This window comes from Meles meles, chromosome 2, assembly GCF_922984935.1.
Source record: "Meles meles chromosome 2, mMelMel3.1 paternal haplotype, whole genome shotgun sequence".
NCBI lineage: Eukaryota > Metazoa > Chordata > Mammalia > Carnivora > Mustelidae > Meles > Meles meles.
The window spans coordinates 178555476-178574761 of NC_060067.1; positions in this window are offsets into that span (position 1 = coordinate 178555476).

The window sequence follows — 19286 nt, forward strand, 5'->3', positions numbered from 1 at the left end:
TCAGTCCATAGGTCTGTGCTTTCTTTCTTAATTTCTAGTTAGAGTCTCTTTCTCTTCTTATATGTATTTATTTGACAGAGAGATAGCAAGAGACAGAGCACAAGCAAGGGGAGCTGGCAGAGGGAGAGGGAGAAGGAGACTCCTGCTGAGCAAGGGGGGTTCTATCCCAAGACCCTGGGGTCATGATTTGAGCCAAAGGTAGCTGCTCAACTGACTGGGCCACCCAGGTGCTCCCAGGTCTGTGCTCCTGCCCTGTCTTGGAGTTGATACTAAAGTAGACAGATGTAGAACTCTCCTTGTGAGACACTTCCAGTCCATTGGAAGGAATTCCAGACCAGTCTGTAATAATATCCACCAGATACTATATGGACCCTCTCTAGTTTCCTACATCACTGTGTTGAATCTAAATTCTTCACATTGCTGACTACTAATTGGGATCCTCTCATATTCTAATATGTAAGAACTCAGATGCAAGAATGTCTGTTTTACAACTTCTCTGTTGCTATGCCCTTTCACCCATGTTGGGTCTCCTGCAATAAATCCATTGTCTTGGATTCCCTGGGTTGTGCTTGTCTAGACCAATTTCTATCACTAGGTTAGTTGCCCTAGGCCCACATCCTAAAACTCGAAGAAGGAGCTCTGACCAGCTAGTGTCATCTTGATGACCTCTGCTGCCCATCCTAAATGCTTTCCCACTCTAAATGCCTTCTATCTTGAAGTTGATCTATCTGAAAATGCACTGTGCTTCATGACCTTGAAAAATCCATACATTTAGACACATACACACAATGCAAAATGCTCTTTGATTTCTGACTGCATTTGGTTAAAAGCAACAAAATGGAAGTGTGAAGTAGTGAGAAATCAGAAAAACATCTACCAAGAGTCAGGATGCCGCGGTAGTCATGGTTCAATCTCTGCAAGGAAAAAAGCCAGGCCCAGAGTGATATATGAAGAGTGAGAAAAGTACAACTAATGGGTGGCTGGTTAAATTCATCTTCAATAATTCATTGAGAAATGAGTAGCAGAATAAAGCCAGAGAAATCTGAAAATGTCAAGAAGAGAGACCTATTAAATGACTTTCCAACCGTTACCCAAGGTCAGGAGAAACATTAGCTTGAAACCATGAAAGTCCTGGCTCCCTGGTTTCAATTTTAACAACCAGATGATAGGCCTTGTTCTTCAAGGTGGAGTCTCCATTTTTGAGAGGAATGAAAAGGAAACAGACCCAGAGATAAACAAATTTAATCCAGATTACTCTGGCCTTATCTGTTAAAAGGCATTAGTCTCGTAGAAGTGGCAGTGGGTGTGAATTATTCAGTGCCCGTATCTTTCCCAACTTTAAGGATTTTTTTTTTAAAGCTAGGTATCAAGACCATTAATAATTGATACAGCATTTGTAAACCCTTAGCAAATGAACAGTCAAGGGACACATTAATAAAACATCTTTAAAAATCTCTGTCTCATGGCTGATTCGCATCACGTTGTCCCAAAGCAGAGTAAACAGGGCTGCTCATCCTCTAGCTCAAAGCAGGGCACAGCATGTCTGCTGACAAGGTGAGACAGAGGGCAGAGGGCAATGCCTTTTAGGAAACCAGGACCATCTTCCACAGTTATCCACATCCCTTCAGCTGATTCGGAGAGTAGAACCATTCCCCAAATAAATAAGTTCTTGGCCGAAATTTTTCTGCTGGGTCACTAAATACACATTTATAAATAGACCTTTTGACATTTCTATTTGCAAAGCAAACATTCAAGATCCTGGGGGAATCTGAGGGTTAGGCATTTAGGAAGGGCCAATGAAAATCTTGACCTTGAGGTCATTGTTCACATTCAGCTCAGGTTAACGGAGCAGTCAGGGTCACTGAATGCCATAGCTCTAAGGCAGTTAAGTGGTTTGGCTCATCTTATTCTTACTGGATAATGCAAAAGAAATAAAAATGTATTTTACTGACATGGCATCTTTCTTTTTAGGAATGAAGAGTAGTGCCAACCCCAGAAAGAACCAATTATTTTTTTTTCTCTCTTTTTTTTTTATTTGTTTATTTACAGCATAACAGTGTTCATTGTTTTGGCATCACACCCAGTGCTCCATGCAGTACGTGCCCTCCCTATTACCCACCACCAGGTTCCTCAACCTCCCCCCCCCCCCCACCGCCCCTTCATAACCCTCTGGTTGTTTTTCAGAGTCCATAGTCTCTCATGGTTCACCTCCCCTTCCAGTTTCCCTCAACTCCCTCTCCTCTCCATCTCCCCATGTCCTCCATGTTATTTGTTATGCTCCACAAATAAGTGAGACCATATGATACTTGACTCTCTCTGCTTGACTTATTTCGCTCAGCATAATTTCTTCCAGTCCCATCCATGTTGCTACAAAAGTTGGGTATTCATCCTTTCTGATGGAGGCATAATACTCCATTGTGTATATGTACCACATCTTCCTTATCCATTCGTCCGTTGAAGGGCATCTTGGTTCTCAGAAAGAACCAATTATTAGCATATCCACCTGTCACCACCCTTGGGCTGAGAACGGATTGTCAAAAATATCAACGTAAATAAGATCAGTGGATAAGGGTCGGGATTCCTGAGCAGGAGGGCAAGGGTCACCGTCCCAAAGAGAAAACGCCCCACCCAGGTGTGATCTGAGATTACCTAGTGAGGATTTATTCATTGGGTAATTTCCCCCCATCAAGTTTCTGAATGGTCAGTTGAGGGGTGGTGAGTGATTTTGTCATTAGTAGCACCCTCAAACATAAACTGAACATCACCTATGCATGACTTCATAGGCACTGAGAGTATAATGATATCCTAGGACTAGTCTGTGCCTTCTCAAATATTTCACTCTATTTGTGGTGGCAATGTTCACAGAGAAGTGGTTTTCTGAGGTGGCACACAATTTCAAGGTTATCATCTTCATTGCATTGTTTTAATCACCCATTTATTTGTTCCCCAAAGCTCAGTGCCAGATGTTATTATTGTCCCCTCTAGCCCAGGCCCCAACTACTCTCACCTGGACTGGGGCTTCATCCTTATTCCTGGTCTTGCTCTTGTCCTACCTCCTTTATGATTCTGTTCTACACAGAACCATCTTCGACAATGAAAATCAAGCTGTGTCTCCCTTCTGCTTAACATCTTCCTTCCCCTAGCCCACAGGGCTTGCCTGTCTGCTCCCTGGTGCCCATGCTCCAAAGAAGCTCGGCCACACACACCGGTGTTGGTTGCTGTTGGAGTGCATTCCCAGCTCATGGCTAGCTTAGGGTCTTGCTCTTTCTGTTTCTTTTTCCTAAAAACACCTGATCCCAGATATTGACATTCTCTATCATTTCTCTTCACTGAGGCCTCAGCTTGGCCTTCAGACTGGCCTTCCCTGACTCTTCAACCTACTGCTGCCTGCCTTCTCTCACACAAAACCCTCCTCCTCAGGTCACTCTCTACCATATTATTGTTTTATTTCATTTTTTCAGAATTCATTGTTGTGTGCTAATATGTTTATTTGTGTCTTTATTTTTTTTCTGTATTTCTCACCCCTGCCTCCAATTAGAGATAAATCCCAAGAGATCAGGACCTTGCTGAATGAATGTTGGATTTATACAATGGTGCACTTAAGACAGAGTTCCTCCTCTTAAAAAATATATGTACCAAAGAAAATAGGGAGCAGGCTAAAATAGCTTTGTCAAAGACAATGTGTGGAAAGTATTATAGGTGAGGTCAAGCCATCGATTATTGGAGTTCAAAGAAAGATGACTTGAAGCTAGAATAAGTAGGGAAAACTTTGTGATATAGGTGATCTTTTGGTTAATTGATGAAGGAGCCAAGATCGGGGGTGATTTAGAAGCCTATACACCTCATGGTAAAAAATAATATTTTTCAAGACATGTAGATGATGAATCCCAAAATCTCACTGCGTGACTGAGGGAAGGGATACCAGACAGGGCAGCCCTGGATTTCGTGATTTCTGAGGATTTTGTTATTTTTTTCATGATGTGGAAAAAAATCATCCTCATTATTTCAAATGAAGAAATACAAGGCATCTCTTCTTGGGGATTGTGAAACAGGAAATAAATAACTTATCTTGAAAAATTACATCCTTCTGTAAAAGGAATAAGAGCACATGGCTTATATGTAACTTCTGGCTATTGTAATAAACCATGATTTAACTTTCCAGGGACAAGAGATCATCTCTTAAATAACATTAGGGATTATGTCAAAGAATCTTATATCTGGTCTTTTTTCCTGTCATCTGTCCTTGGCCCAATGACAACATGTATACCCTTTTCTAAGTAAATAAACTCACTAGAATAAGGAAATAATATCTGTGACTGTAGATACTAAAAAGCCTGGAAATTATTCTTTGTTGCACATAAAGTTAAAAAAAAAGTACTCTCTCCTCCCAGATAGTGTTTAAGCGCTTCCAGTCTCTCAATCACTCACTCCCTATCCCTCACCCAGATATTTGCTCTTGTAATAATCTTGTTCTTCTTGTAGCAACACAGTTCTCTCCAACAGCCTCCTATATCCTTGTAGGCAATGGGCTGTGTCCATCCCTATCAGCACAAAGGACACAATGAAAAAGATCTGGAGGTAACAGCATCATTGTGCAGAGCCAAGGAAAGAGGTTTTGGCGATGACACAGTTCTAATTAGTTGTAAGCATTGTCAGATAAATCACCCAGTTAGACACCTACTGCCACCTTGGTCCTATGCTCCTGTGGCCTGATCTTTCCAAAGTCCACCCAGACGTTAAAATAAATAAGGAGTCCAATACAGCCTTTCAGTCACCTAGCAGAAGAGTAAGTTAAGAACACACACACACACACACACACACACACACACACACACCAGAACCAGTGGTATTGAAGATTTCATCAGCTGTCTGACAAGAGGATATTTAATTAACTCTCGTACCTGTCTCTCCCTGCATGAGACAAACAAACCAAGGAGCTTTGGAAGAATAATTAATTCAAGATGTAAAACCAGCATCAGATTAAAAAAAAAATTTTTCAAAAAACAAGAAAACAAAATGACAGGCAGAAGCAGTAGGAGTCTGGAGTGTTTAATTATCATGGATTAGGAGCCCCAGACCCTTGCTAAGAGCTTTGCCACCAAGCACTCTTCTGAGATCAGGACCCAGTTGGTTCTGATCTACCAAAATATATCTAATAAACCTCAGAGGAGGTTTATTAGATATATCTAACACAGGACCACATCAGAAAGGCAACAAGTGTGCCTCTGAATAATGCTTTGGAGCATAGAAGTAGGCCTACTCTCTTACCTTTGAAAGCATGTGTATTGGGAGCTATTTTCCCAGTAGTGCAGATGGGTTTTACAGCTTTCTCACTATTAGCCGATGCACGCAGAAGGCCTAGCCTCTTCTCTATCTTCAATCAGTCTGCACGTGGGGACAGAAGTTACTTATCTGATTGATGAATCTGGAAAATATCCCGGAGGGTGCCCACTTCCAACCTCCTACTTTCCACTTTTAGACTGAACCTGTCAGCAGGAAGCTTCTATTTTCTGTTAGACAGACTTCCACAAGGAAAGTCTTTGGTCGTGTCCCCCCGCCCCGCCTCCTGTGAGGGAAATAAAACATTAACAATATCATTGTATCACAGATATTAAATCACATTGTCCAAATTGGATTTTTTTGCTTGCTTTGCTTTCTGTTTTTGTTTCCTTTTTTTAAATGGTTAAAGCTGCCTTTTTGTTCTCTCTGATGTCTAAGTCTTTCTTTCAATTATTTTAGCATTTGGACAAGGAGGATGAATGTATTTGTTTAGTACTTCAAACCTCTTTCCCCTACTGGGAGGAATGCTTAGATACCATAATGATAATTTCAACAATTTTCTGTTTTCCTTTGTTACATTAATGGACTCTTAATATCTTTTTGACTTAAGGCAAACCAGGATAAAGTTAAAAGCAACAGCCACACAGCCAGAAATTATTCTTTTTAATATGCGTCAATTCAAAGTTATAAAAATTGGAGAACTGTCTTAGGGGAGATTTTTCAAATGGAGGGATGTGGGTCAGGAAGCCCTAGATGCATTTATGAGAAATGTCAGACAGGGAATAAGTTATTTTATTTCCTGTAGCCTCCATCTCTTGTATTTCCATCAGTAATAGTTTGGATTTTTTTTTTTTTCCAAAAAATGAGCATACTTGCCAGGACTTCTGCAATGGGAGTCATTTCCTTCTCCTTTCTTTTAAAGATTTTATTTACTTATTTGAGAGAGAGAGAGAGAATGAGAGGAGAGAAGGTCAGAGGGAGAAGCAGACTCCCCATGGAGCTGGGAGCCCAATGTGGGACTCGACCCCCGGACTCTGGGATCATGACCTGAGCCGAAGGCAGTTGCTCAACCAAGTGAACCACCCAGGCAGCCCCATCCTGTGACAACTCTTAACAGAAGTTTCTTCCCCATTCCTTGCAAAGGACTCCACTCACGTAGCCTGAGACTCTTCTGACTCTGACTTTCCTCTTCCCAAACACCTTGGTTCAAATGACTTAGCTGCTGTTAAGTTATGTTTAGCCCTCCTTGCACTCCTCAGTAGATTTAGTACTTGGCATTGTCTCTTGATTTTTAATCTTTCTCAATCTGAGACATTTCTTTTTTTCCTCTTTATGCAGCAGATGACAGGCATAGCCAGTAATAACCTCCTCGGAGAATGCAGATCAGGGGAGAATTTAGGCCCTCTACATGCTTAGAAGTGTGGGTGACTAATTTTTACTATGTACCAGAAACTTTAAAAATAGGGGCCCCTGGGTGGCTCCAGTGCTTAGGCAGCTGCCTTCGGCTCTGCTTATGATCTCAGGGTCCTGGGATTGAGCCCCACATCAGGGCTCAGCAGAGAGCCTGCTTCTCCCTCTCTCTCTGCCTGCCACTCTGCCTACTTGGACTCTCTATCTCTCTGTCAAATAAATAAACGAAATCTTAAAAAAAAAATTGTAATGTGTCCAAAAATACAAAAAGACATATGTACAAGGTTATTCTTTGTGAATGTAAACTATTAGAACTATCTCCAATTCTCATGCATACGAGAGGGACTGAATAAACTATGGTAAATCTTCCAATAGAGAACCATGCAGCTATCAAAAATAATGAGAAAAATAGGGGCGCCTGGGTGGATCAGTCAGCTAAACATCTGCCTTTGGCTCGGGTCATTATCCCAGGGTCCTGGGATCTAGCCCCGCATTGGGCTCTCTGTTCACGGGAAGTCTGCTTCTTCCTCTCCCACTCCCCCGCTTGTGTTCCACCTCTCTTTGTGTCTCTTTCTGTCAAATAAATACATTAAAAAAAATCTTAAAAAAAAAGAATGAGAAAAGTCTCTGGAAAGTGATATAAGGGAATGTCTTTTTTTTTTTTTAAAGATTTTATTTATTTATTTGACAGAGAGAGATCACAGGTAGGCAGAGAGGCAGCCAGAGAGAGAGGAGGGGAAGCAGGCTCCCTTGCTGAGCAGAGAGCCCGATGTGGGGCTCGATCCCAGGACCCTGGGACCATGACCTGGGCCGAAGGCAGAGGCTTTAACCCACTGAGCTACCCAGGTGCCCCTAAGGGAATGTCTTTTAAAAAAATTTAATTTAATTTTTTTTCAGTGTTCCAGGATTCATTGTTTATGCACCACACCCAGTGCTCCATGCAATACATGCCCTCCTTAATACCCACCACCTTGCTCCCCCAACCTCCCACCCCCCTCCCCTTCAAAACCCTGTTTGTTTCTCAGAGTCCATCCACAGTCTCTCATGCTTTGTCTCCCTCTCCGATTTCCCCCAACTCCCTTCTCTCCATCTCCCAGTGTCCTCCGTGTTATTCCTTAGGCTCCACAAGTGAAACCATATGATAATTGACTCTCTGCTTGACTTATTTCACTCAGCATAATCTCCTCCAGTCCTGTCCATGTTGATAGAAAAGTTGGGTATTCATCCTTTGTGATGGAGGCATAATACTCCATTATATATACATTATATATACAGATCATATCTTCTCTATCCATTCATCTGTTGAAAGGCATCTTGGCTCTTTCCACAGTTTGGCTACTGTGGCCATTGCTGCTGTGAACACTGGGGTACAGATGGACCTACTTTTCACTACATCTCTATCTTTGGGGTAATACCCAGTAGTGCAATTGCAGGGTCATAGGGAAGCTCTATTTTTTAATTTCTTAAGTAATTTCCACACTGCTTTCCAAAGTGGCTGCACCAACGTGAATAAGACACAAAAAGATGGAAAAGCCTTCCATGCTCATGGATTGGAAGAATAAACATTGTTAAAATGTCTATACTGCCTAGAGCAATCTATACTTTCAATGTCATCCCAATCAAAATTCCACCAGCATTTTTCAAAGAGCTGGAACTAACAATCCTAAAATTTGTATGGAACCAGAAGAGACCCTGAATTGTTAAGGAAATATTGAAAAAGAGAAACAAACCTGGGGGCATCACGTTGCCTGATTTCAAGCTTTACTACAAAGCTGTGATCACCAAGACAGCATGGTACTGGCACAAAAACAGACACATAGATCAGTGGAACTGAGTAGAGAGCCCAGATATGGACCTGCAACTCTACAGTCAACTAATCTTTGACAAAGCAGGAAAAACTACATAGTGGGAAAAAGACAGTCTCTTCAATAAATGGTGCTGGGAAAATTTTATATAGAAGAATGAAACTCTACCATTCTCTTACACCATACACAAAGATAAAGTTGAAATGGATAAAAGACCTCAACGTGAAGCAGAAATCTATCAAAATCCTAGAGAACATAGGCCACAGCAACTTCTGTCAAGACATGTCTCCAAAGGCAAAGGAAACAAAAGCAAAAATGAACTTTTGGGACTTCAAGATGAAAAGCTTCTGCACAGCAAAGGAAACAGTCAACAAAACAAAGAGGCAACCCATGGAATGGGAGAAGATCTTCACAAATGACACTACAGACATAGGACTGATGTCCAAGATCTATAAAGAATTCAAACTCAACACACACAAAACAGATAATCACGTCAAAAAATGGGCAGAAGACATGAACAGACACTTCTCCAAAGAAGACATACAAATGTCTATCACATGAAAAATTGTTCATCATTATTAGCAATCAGGGAGATTCAAATCAAAACCCCATTGAGATACCACCTTACACCAGTTATAATGGCCAAAATTAATAAGACAGTAAACAACAACTGTTGGAGAGGATATGGAGAAAGGGAATGTTTTGAACAGATTGAGAAAAAAAAAAAAAAGCACATGTGAGTATCTATAGTGTACTGCTTTCATGTAAGAAATGGTATAAGAAAATACATATGCACCTGATCTTTTGTGCAAAAATAAATATAGAAAGAATAAACCAGAAACTAGTAAGATTGGTTACCTAAAGGGGGAGGATAGGATTGGGGTAAAAAGAATGGGGAATGGTTGTGGGGAAAAAAAGGATGGGGGGGTCACACTTCTCTGAGTATAGTTCTTGTTATAGTTCTGACCTTTCCAACATACCTAAAAATGAAAGCAAGCAAGAAGAAAGAAATAAAAAGAAAGAAAGAGAGAGAGAGAGAGAAAGGGAGAGAGAAAGAAATTGACCGGATTGTTAGAGGAACCCAAAATGGAATAAAAAACAAAGGAACCCAATGTAATACCAAGAAATGATCTCTATCATTGAAATAAGTGGGGGAGGAAAATAATTAATTTAAATAACTTTGGAAAGAGCTTTTTAAATTCTGTAAGGCTAAAGACATTCTATAAGACTAAAGACAAAAATACACACAAGTACTGTTCTATCTCATAAATTTGGTTTTCACAGGGGTATGGTTTAGCAATTCTGAAGCAATTTTGTATATATACAAATATTGAACAAATAAGTAAATATATTGTGACTAACAGGAACACACACTTCTCATTGTTTGAAAAGGGAGTTACAAGTAAGGAAAGGAGAAATGTTAAATTGAACTCTGGTTCTGGGTTGAAATTCCTACTTCAGAGGACAACAGAAATCATCATGGATTTGTAGTTTATTTAGATATAAAGATGGATAGGTATAGAAATGTACCTGCGTGAATGAAGAAAAGCTATATATGTACACATATATAACTTCTACATAATATAGAATTATAAAATTAACATATTAATTATATATAATGTATTTATACATTTATATATATCTAAAATTTCTTAACACTGTCTGCTGAGATGACCTAGAAGCAATTAATATATTAATGTATTAATATAATTTACATAATCATATATAATATTAATAATTACATCATAGTATATCATATATAATTAACATACGTAATTTCCCAACACTGTCTACTGAGAGGACCAATGCATCCAGATATTGATTGGTAAATGCCATTCTCCTACAAAAAGGACAAGGGCTCCTTGGAGAAAGAGCTGATTTCAAGGCTGGGACTGAAAAGAATTCAAATTGATCCTGGAGTACTTCTTTGTCATGTCAGGGAGTAAAGTTCAAAAAAGACGGGTATTCACTGATTTGCCTTTCTGTATTTTCATTGTTAGTGTATAAGAAAGCCACTGATTTCTGTACATTGACTTTGTATCCTTCCACGTTACTGAATTGCTGTATGAGTTCTAGTAGTTTGGGGGTGGAGTCTTTGGGGTTTTCCATATAAAGAATCATGTCATCTACGAAGAGAGAGAGTTTGACTTCTTCCTTGCCAATTTGGATACTTTTATTTCTCTTTGTTGTCTGATTGCCATTGCTAGGACTTCTAATACTATGTTGAACAAGAGTGTATTGCATGGAGAACTGGGTGTGGTGCAAAAACAATGAGTACTGTTACGCTGAAAAAAAAAAAAAAAAGATGGGAACGTGATCCTATAGTACAGGGGCTAATAACATTCTTTCAAGGCCAAATCTTGGATAACTGAGCCACAAAATAAATAATAGAGTGAAGGAATGTTAATTATAAAAGGAAAAGTGTAAATTCACAGTGACAAAATGTGGGGCCCCACCTTAACCAAATGAGCAAAATTAATATCACCAATAATAAGCTGTACCACCATCACATGCCTCCTGTTATGATGCGGTGAGAAAACAACATCAGTTTCTGGCATTCTTGTTGAAAATATGGGACCTCGTCTAATCGTGAGAAAAAAGTAGACAAGCCTATTTGTGGAGCATAAGGAATAACACAGAGGACATGGGAAGATGGACAGAAGTGACTTGGGGGAAATAGGAGGGGGAGACGAACCATGAGAGACTATGGACTCTGAGAAACAAACTGAGGGTTTTGGAGGGAAGGGGGGTGGGGGTTTGGGTGAGCCTAGTGGTGGGTATTAAGGAGGGCACGTATTGTATGGAGCACTGGGTGTGGTGCATAAACAACGAATTCTGGAACACCGAAAACAAATTAAAGATAAATAAAAATTTAAAAAAATAGGCAAGTCAAAATTGAGGGATAGTCTTTTTTTTTAAGATTTTGTTTATTTATTTGACAGACAGAGATTACCAGTAAGCAGAGAGGCAGGCTCTCTGCAGAGAGGAGGAAGCAGGCTCCCTGCTGAGCAGAGAGCCCGATGCGGGGCCCCATCCCAAAACCCTGGGATCATGACCTGAGCTGAAGGCAGAGGCTTTAACCCACTGAGCCACCCAGGTGCCCCGAGGGATATTCCTAAAATTAATGGACTTGAATACTAGTCCAAAGAACCCAGGTCATGAAAGACAAAGACAATCTGAGAAACTCTCACGGACTGGAGGGCATTAAATAGACTTGAATAGTAAATGTACTACCGAATACCGAATTGGATCCTACACCAGTAAAAGGACACTGGGAGAAAGCAGATGACATTTGAATAATGTGCTGTATGTTAGTTAATAATCTCTGAGTTTGAATTATATCAGTATAAATTTCCTGATGTTGATAATTATACTATGGTATAAAGTGTTAACATTAGGGGAAGCTGGTGGAAGCAACTCTATTATTTTTACAGCTCTCTAGTAAATCTAAAATTACTTCAAAATAAAAATGCTATACTTAATCCTTTTATGAACACCATGTGTAGGTATTATCATTCCCAGCTAACAAAAGGAGATGGAAAGTAGGTATGATAACATCACAAATAATATTTAGAACCAGGTCTATCTGAATACCATGAAGAAGTTTCCCCAATATCCTAAACCGTCGAATCTTTCCCTGGCTGATGAATTCTAAAATCGGATAAAATAAGCATCGTCTCTGTCCTTTACGCATGGGCCAACATGCAATGGATGGTGACATCTTCATACTCTGAAGGACAACAGAAGCCAGGAATTGTTGTGTCATATCACCAGGAAATGGAGATTGAGGAAACAAACACTTCAAAATTGACTCCAAGTCAACATCAGCTAACCAAATTAATCAAAGGAAACAGTACTATCTCTGCACTCTAGTTAAAGCAAACGATTCCTCTAGTACCAGGGAAGTGGCTTGTCTACCTGACCTTGAGGAGTTAGCCTTTGTTTGGAGGTCTGCTCCACGCTAGACCCTCTTCTGAGAGCTTTAAACACAGTCTTGCATTTCACCTTCACGATCCTCTGTGGTCTAGGAACTACCATCATCTCCACCATGGTAGGAGGACATGTGACAGGGAAGGGAACTTGCCCACTGCGAAATCTGAATCCAGGCTTTCCATCCGACTTGCTGTACCCACTGCACAAAATGTTCGTTGTAAACAGAGGCTGAGGGCATCCGACTGTAATATGCTGCCTGGTCTCTTCCTCCTCTACTCTCTTTGGAAACTCAGTGTGCTTCTAGTATGTAATTATGACTGCTGACTTCTTGAAAAGGTCAGGCAGTGCCCCTCAAGGTGCATTTTCCCATCACACGCATGCAAGTATCTCTCTTCCAGCTCTGTCATTTGTTGCTATAGATTTCCTGTATTTTCAATTATGTTCTTTTTTCCAAAGGTTAAATCAGATTTGAGGGCAATGAAGGGTTAATGAAATGATCTTGGTATAATTACTCATTATAAAACATCTCCCTTTTAGTGGTGGTCTTAGATGATTTTATTTGGGAATTAAAAAAATAAAATCTCCTGGGGCAGCAGGGACAGAGCAGGCTGATAAAGGAAAGGAGAGCTATCTATCAGCGATTTTGATCACAAGTGGAAAAGCATGTTCCTTGTCAAAGGAGCTATTAGTAAACTCACTGAGAAATGAAAAGAAGTATCAAAAAAATAAAAACAAAAACCCAACAATGTGTTTTGCTTTTCCTGTTGTTCAGGAATATTGATATTTGTTCGTTTGAAATGAAAAAAAAAAAAAAAAAAAAAAAAAAAAGCCTGGTGGTGCTAGACTTTGTTTTCTGCTCTGCACTCATTGCATATGGAGATCCTGGCATTCCAGGCCTTGCCAAACAAACCTCTCCCCCTCTCCAAAGTGGTCTAATAGTGATGGGATTAGAACCCTCAGAATTCAAGCAAAGTTGCATTTTAATTAAAAGAAAAACGGTAAAGCAGAAGGAAGGTGACAGTAACATGTGGGTTGTCTTTTACCTAAAGCAAAATGGATTTGTTGTATCCTTAATCTTTATTACATAGCCATTTTGTGAAAGGTGTTCTGGTTGATCCTTTGCTTTTCTGAAGCAAAAAGCATTTATATAACTCAAGCTATCATGGATAGGAAAGCCAAGGTTTTTTGTTTGTTTGTTTTGTTGTTTTTGTCTGTTTCTGGTATTTGGTTTTCTTTCCCGGCCTACGGGCAAGGTACACCATCACGAGCTCTAAGTCACCTCATCCCCATTCTACTGATGAACTGTTGTGAAATTCAGCTGGGCAAAAAGCCGGTACATCTCAAGTGATCTGCGTACCCAGTATTCGAGACAGCTACCTATGTGACATCACCAAGGAGTGGATGGTAGAGAAACACTGAGTTCTGCCCTTAACCAACTTGGACTCTTGCTACCATCTTCACAACCCACCTCTTCATTTCAGTCTTTACTTCTCAGGGGTCCTACAGCTCTCTTTACTAAAAAGCAAAGTTATTTATGCCACTTCTCAGTGCACAAGCTTCTTTTGATTGCAATCCAAAAAATAAAATTAGGATTATTTAGATAGACATAGAAGACCCTGGACAACTGTATTATGCATTTCCTTTGGAAAGGCTGTCATCTGAACAGACTCCCCGAGGACTGGCCCACCTATTATCTTTTGTTGAGAAAGGCTTTGGAAAGATGTAATCTGACATGGCATGGTAAGACAAATATTGTCCAAATGTAAATGATGATTATTTGGTAAGCCACTGTGATTCCTTTCCTGGAGTTTATGCTAGAAAATATGGGGAGAAAGCATTGACTTGTCAAGAGAAAAGCAAGTGGACAGACAGAGAAGCAGATTGGGTTTAATGGTAGAGAGCTTGAGTATAAACTCAGAAATTTTGTGGCTGAGTTTCCTAGAGCTGTTTTGCGTTCCAAATGACCTCCCTGATCCAAGCTCCAGAGCCTTAGTTTTGCTGTGACTTCTGCTCCTCCTGGGCCTGGGTCTTTGGTTTTGCCTGGATTCTCTTGGGCCTTGGCCATGTGGCTGAGAACTTTGGTCACTTATTCCCACATGTATCCTTAAAATAAACTCACTATATATATATATATATATATTTGAAGATATTATTTATTCATTTGACACAGATACAGAGAGAGAAAGAGAGAGCATGAGCAGGGGGAGAGGTAGAGGGAGTGGGAGAAGCAGACTCCCCATTGAGCTGGGAGCCTGATGTGGGGCTTGATCTCAGAACCTGGTGATCATGACCTGAGCCTGAGGCAGACGCTTAACCATCTGAGTCATCCAGGTGCTCCTAAACTTACCATAATTTAAGGTGACTATAGTGAGCTATTACCCAGACATCACTATCACTACCAACTCCATCTCCACCAACAGAAATGAAACAGTAATCTGACGTTAAAATCACTTCGTCTGGCACACGTTTGTTTTTTCCTACACTTCTAGATTCAATGCCATGTTCTTTGGTAAACCACACAATTCTGAGGGCCGGGTGTCTGAACTCTGGGTGCCAACAGGGCCATATTCCCCCTGAAATCTACAGAGGGTGAATCTGTCTTTGCCTCTTTCAGCATTTGCTGCCAGTCCTTGGAACTTCTTGCTTGGAGATGTGTCCCCAGCCTCTGCTTCCTCCTCACGCAGGCATTTTTTCCTTTGGGACGCCAGTTATTGGATTAAGGGCCCATCCCATTCTCATACCATCTTGTCTTTTCTAAATAACATACCCTTTTCTAAATAAGATATCCTGCTCCTCTTACAGCAAATTCCCCAGGTACAAATTTTCATTCCTATCACCTTCACCCCTTTATAGCTGTCTGCATTTAGATGAGTTCATTTTTTTTTAAGATTTTATTTATTTATTTTTAAGGTTTTATTTATTTATTTGACAGAGAGAGAGAGAGATCACAAGTAGAGAGGCAGGCAGAGAGAGAGGGGGATGCAGGTTCCCTGCTGAGTAGAGAATCCAATGTGGGGCTCGATCCCAGGACCCTGAGATCATGACCTGAGCGGAAGGCAGTGGCTTAACCCACTGAGCCACCCAGGTGCCCCAAGATTTTATTTATTTATTTGACAGACAGAGATCACAAGTAGACAGAGAGGGAGGCAGAGAGAGAGAGAGAGAGAGAGAGAGGGAAGCAGGCTTCCTGCTGAGCAGAGACCCCAATGCGGGACCCGATCCCAGGACCCTGAGATCATGACCTGAGCCGAAGGCAGTGGCTTAACCCACTGAGCCACCCAGGTGCCCTAGATGAGTTCGTTTTTACTAAGCTTCCTTTTCTTTTTCTCTAAGTTGGGAATTACAGTGCCCGTTTGTAAAGAGCAAATAAAACGCTTTACCCAGAGGTTTTTGGTATACAGCAGGTATATTTTGGTGAACACATAATTAGCACAACTGAACTTTATTTCACACCTTTCTTAACTAGTATCCAGAAGAGGAAAAGAACTAGAATGAATTAAGGACCTATGTACTAGACTCTTTAAGAAATTACATGTTATTTCATTTACTATGATGCTGCAAAAAGAGGAAAATATGGTTACTCATTTTTACCTCCCAAATCAATCTTCAGATAGCTTATATCCACATAGTACACACACACACACACACACACACACACACATCTATATTTGCATACAGTTGATCCTGGAACAAGGGGGGTTTGAACTTCGTAGGTCTGCTTATAGATAGGTATATTTTTTTACTGTAAATTTAGTTTCTTTTATAAGTTTAATAACATTTTGTTTTTCCTAGGTCACTTCATCATAAGAATTCAGTATATAACCCATAAAACATTCAAAATATTTGTTAGTCGGCTTTATGTTATTGGTAAGTCTTCTGGTCAAGAGTTAAGTTTTTGAGGAGTCAAAAGATATACATGCATTTTTGACAGGGCAAGGGATTTGGTGCCCTAACCCCGGTCTTGTTCAAGGGCCAACAGTATTTGCTTAAGAAATCCTGATTATATATCATAATTGAAAGTACTGGAATGAAAATGTTATTTTGGTTTGTAAAGTATTTTTGTATTCTAGTCTTGTTCTAAGTGAATCATTCTAGAAGCTATATAAATTCTATTTTGTTTATCTTATTTCACTAAGACATTAGAAACAAAGAAATAAAATCCCAAAACTTTAATTTGGTTCATGGCTCAGTAGAAAAATAAAGCCAAATAAAAAAATCATCCGAGTTCAGTTCTGAATTCAGAATATTAGTGCTGTTTGTGATGGTTTCTCATTCACAGCGGGGCCCCCACAGAAGGCCCCCATTAATTATATATCACAGCCCTTTTGCTTGGTGTAAAGGATGGGTGGTTTTCCCGTTACGCTATGATTATTTATTTGTCCTATTACTTATAGAAACTTGTGGGTGTAGCAGTAAATTGAAATCAAAATAATTTAAAATGTCCTCTTTGTTGTTGATTCATCTTCGACTTCCAACGGACTGTGACAAGCACCGCAAAACCATTTGTCCCTCCTACACTTGTGTACATCCTCACGAGAGACAAATGCCCCTGACTCCCCGGGTGGTTATAAATTCGATCTTAGTGTTATTGTTAAGTAAGGAGGTAAGGACACAATAAAGCTGAAGACAACAGAAGACTTGTACTAGCTGCCTGAATGAAGCTACGACAGTAAAAGCATTGTTTCGTTTTCAACAAGATGTGTGTGCCTTGTACCTAAAGCATTGTTTTTGACAAAGGATCATTGATGAAAGGCACAGAGCGGCAGAGAATAAATAGCACAATTGAAGGAAACAGGCCTGTCTGAAGTGCTACTGTCTGTTCGCCCCCTTGGAATATAGGAAGAATGTTAATGCCGTTGAGTTGTGGACCAATGAAAGCTCGGCTTGTATGGTAATCTCATAACTAGTCAAGTTTGAAGAATCACGATTTTTTAAAAGATTCAAAAAAACTTTCTTTGCACACTTTCCTATTCTTATGTCATAAAAGTCAATTCAAAATATAAGCAGTAAGCAGTGTATATCTCACTGAGCTTTCTCTGTTTATGTTCACTAGTTCTCTGTGGTGATTTATATCCTGTTCAGCAACTTTTCTTTGACTTTTTATACCCATTGGTGTTTTACTTTTGTGATTTCATATTCATGACTTCCTTAGGTTTCTCATGCTGTAGACAGTAGTCTCTTTCCTTAGCCCTTTTTAGTTTATTATTCCTACCTGAATCCCTGATAATTTTTCATTCTTATCACTATACATGTACTCATTGCTTTTCCATCTGTCTCCCTCTTTTCTTCTTTTCAGGGCTTCCTAAAATCCCATCAGATGTTCATTGGTGAATTATTACCACTAAGAATTAAGATGGAACACCCATAAATGCCTATTTGCATACAATAAAAGTATGATGGGAGATTATCAGGGTTTCTGGCTAATTCTATCTGCCTCCAGGACAAACACAAGCAAATCATCTGATAAGAAAAACCAGTCTCATAATCTTCCAGGCACTAGGGAAAGTTTTCAACAGAAGGGAATAGAGATGTTAAGCCCTCAAGTAAAGCGCTTATTGTATTGGGGACTGAAAGCTTGAGGGGGGTGGGGGGAAGCAGGAGATAAAGATACAGAGGTGAGGGGAGCATATCTTGCAGGTTGTTGCAGGCCATCAGAAGTTTTTAAAGTATTCAGAGCAGAACGAGAAGTTATTAAAAGGGTTGAGGTAGGAGAATGATATTACCCAATTCATTGCATTTTCTTTCTTTCTTTTCTTTTTAACATTTTCTTTCTTTATTTGAGAGAGTGAGAGAGCAGGGGGAGGGGCAGAGAGAGAAAGAGAAAGAGAATCTCAAGCAGACTCTGTACTGAGCATGGAGCCAGAAGCAGAGATCATACCTGAGCCAAAAATCAAGAGTTGGGGGGCGCCTGGATGGCTCAGTTGGTTAAGTGTTTGCCTTTGGCTCTGGTCATGAGACCAGGAGCCTCACATCGTGCTCCTGGTTCAGGGTGAGACTGCTTCTCCCTCTCCCTCTGCCCCTCTCCATCCCCATGTTCTCTTGCTCACTCTCTTTCTCACCCTGCTCTCTCTCAAATAAATAAATAAAATCTTAAACAAAAGGAAAAAAAATCAAGAGTTGGGGGCTTAACTGACTGATGGAGAGGGATGACAAGGTTAGAAGACAGATGGTCAATCAAGGTTAATGGTCACTTGAGCACTGTGAAAGGAGATTATGCTCCTGAGTATTTATAAGCATTTGCAATACAGTCCAAAAACTTCTTCAAACCAGAGAGCATTTCCAGATATTTCTAGGTGTTTTTCCTCCCTCCCTCCCTTCTCTTCTTCCTTGCTCCCTTCTTCCTTTACTGGAGGAACTACTATTTTTATGGAGAGAAATCTCCTCCCAAAATTGGGAAGCTGTCATGGTTAAGTATGTCTCTTTGGTATTTCCCAAGACTTGATGCCCTGCAGTGACTTGGGTTATAGGATGTTATGCTGTGAACTTCATCTAGATTATCAGTTCTAGGACATTGCTACTTTATTAACCAGTGTCTTTGTAGCTTAGAATTTATTACATAGTTTCGTTTTCATATCTGCTTGGATCAAACATGGCTACTGTAGTTGTGCTGGTGAGGCCTGGTTCGTAGCCTCCATTCCCCTCTGCTGCATTCCCAGGCACCTTGGTCACTGTTTCCCTGGCTTCCAATGCTGGTCCTATTCCTAGTTTGACTTAACTCCTTCCATCTTGATTCCAACAACACTTTGTAGCCTTTCCCTCTATGTCACTACCATCTTGTCATCTGCAAACTATTGGCCCAAACCATCCTACAGAGGTTTAAAAAAAGGATCAAAGAAAAAAAAATCAGAAAACCAATTG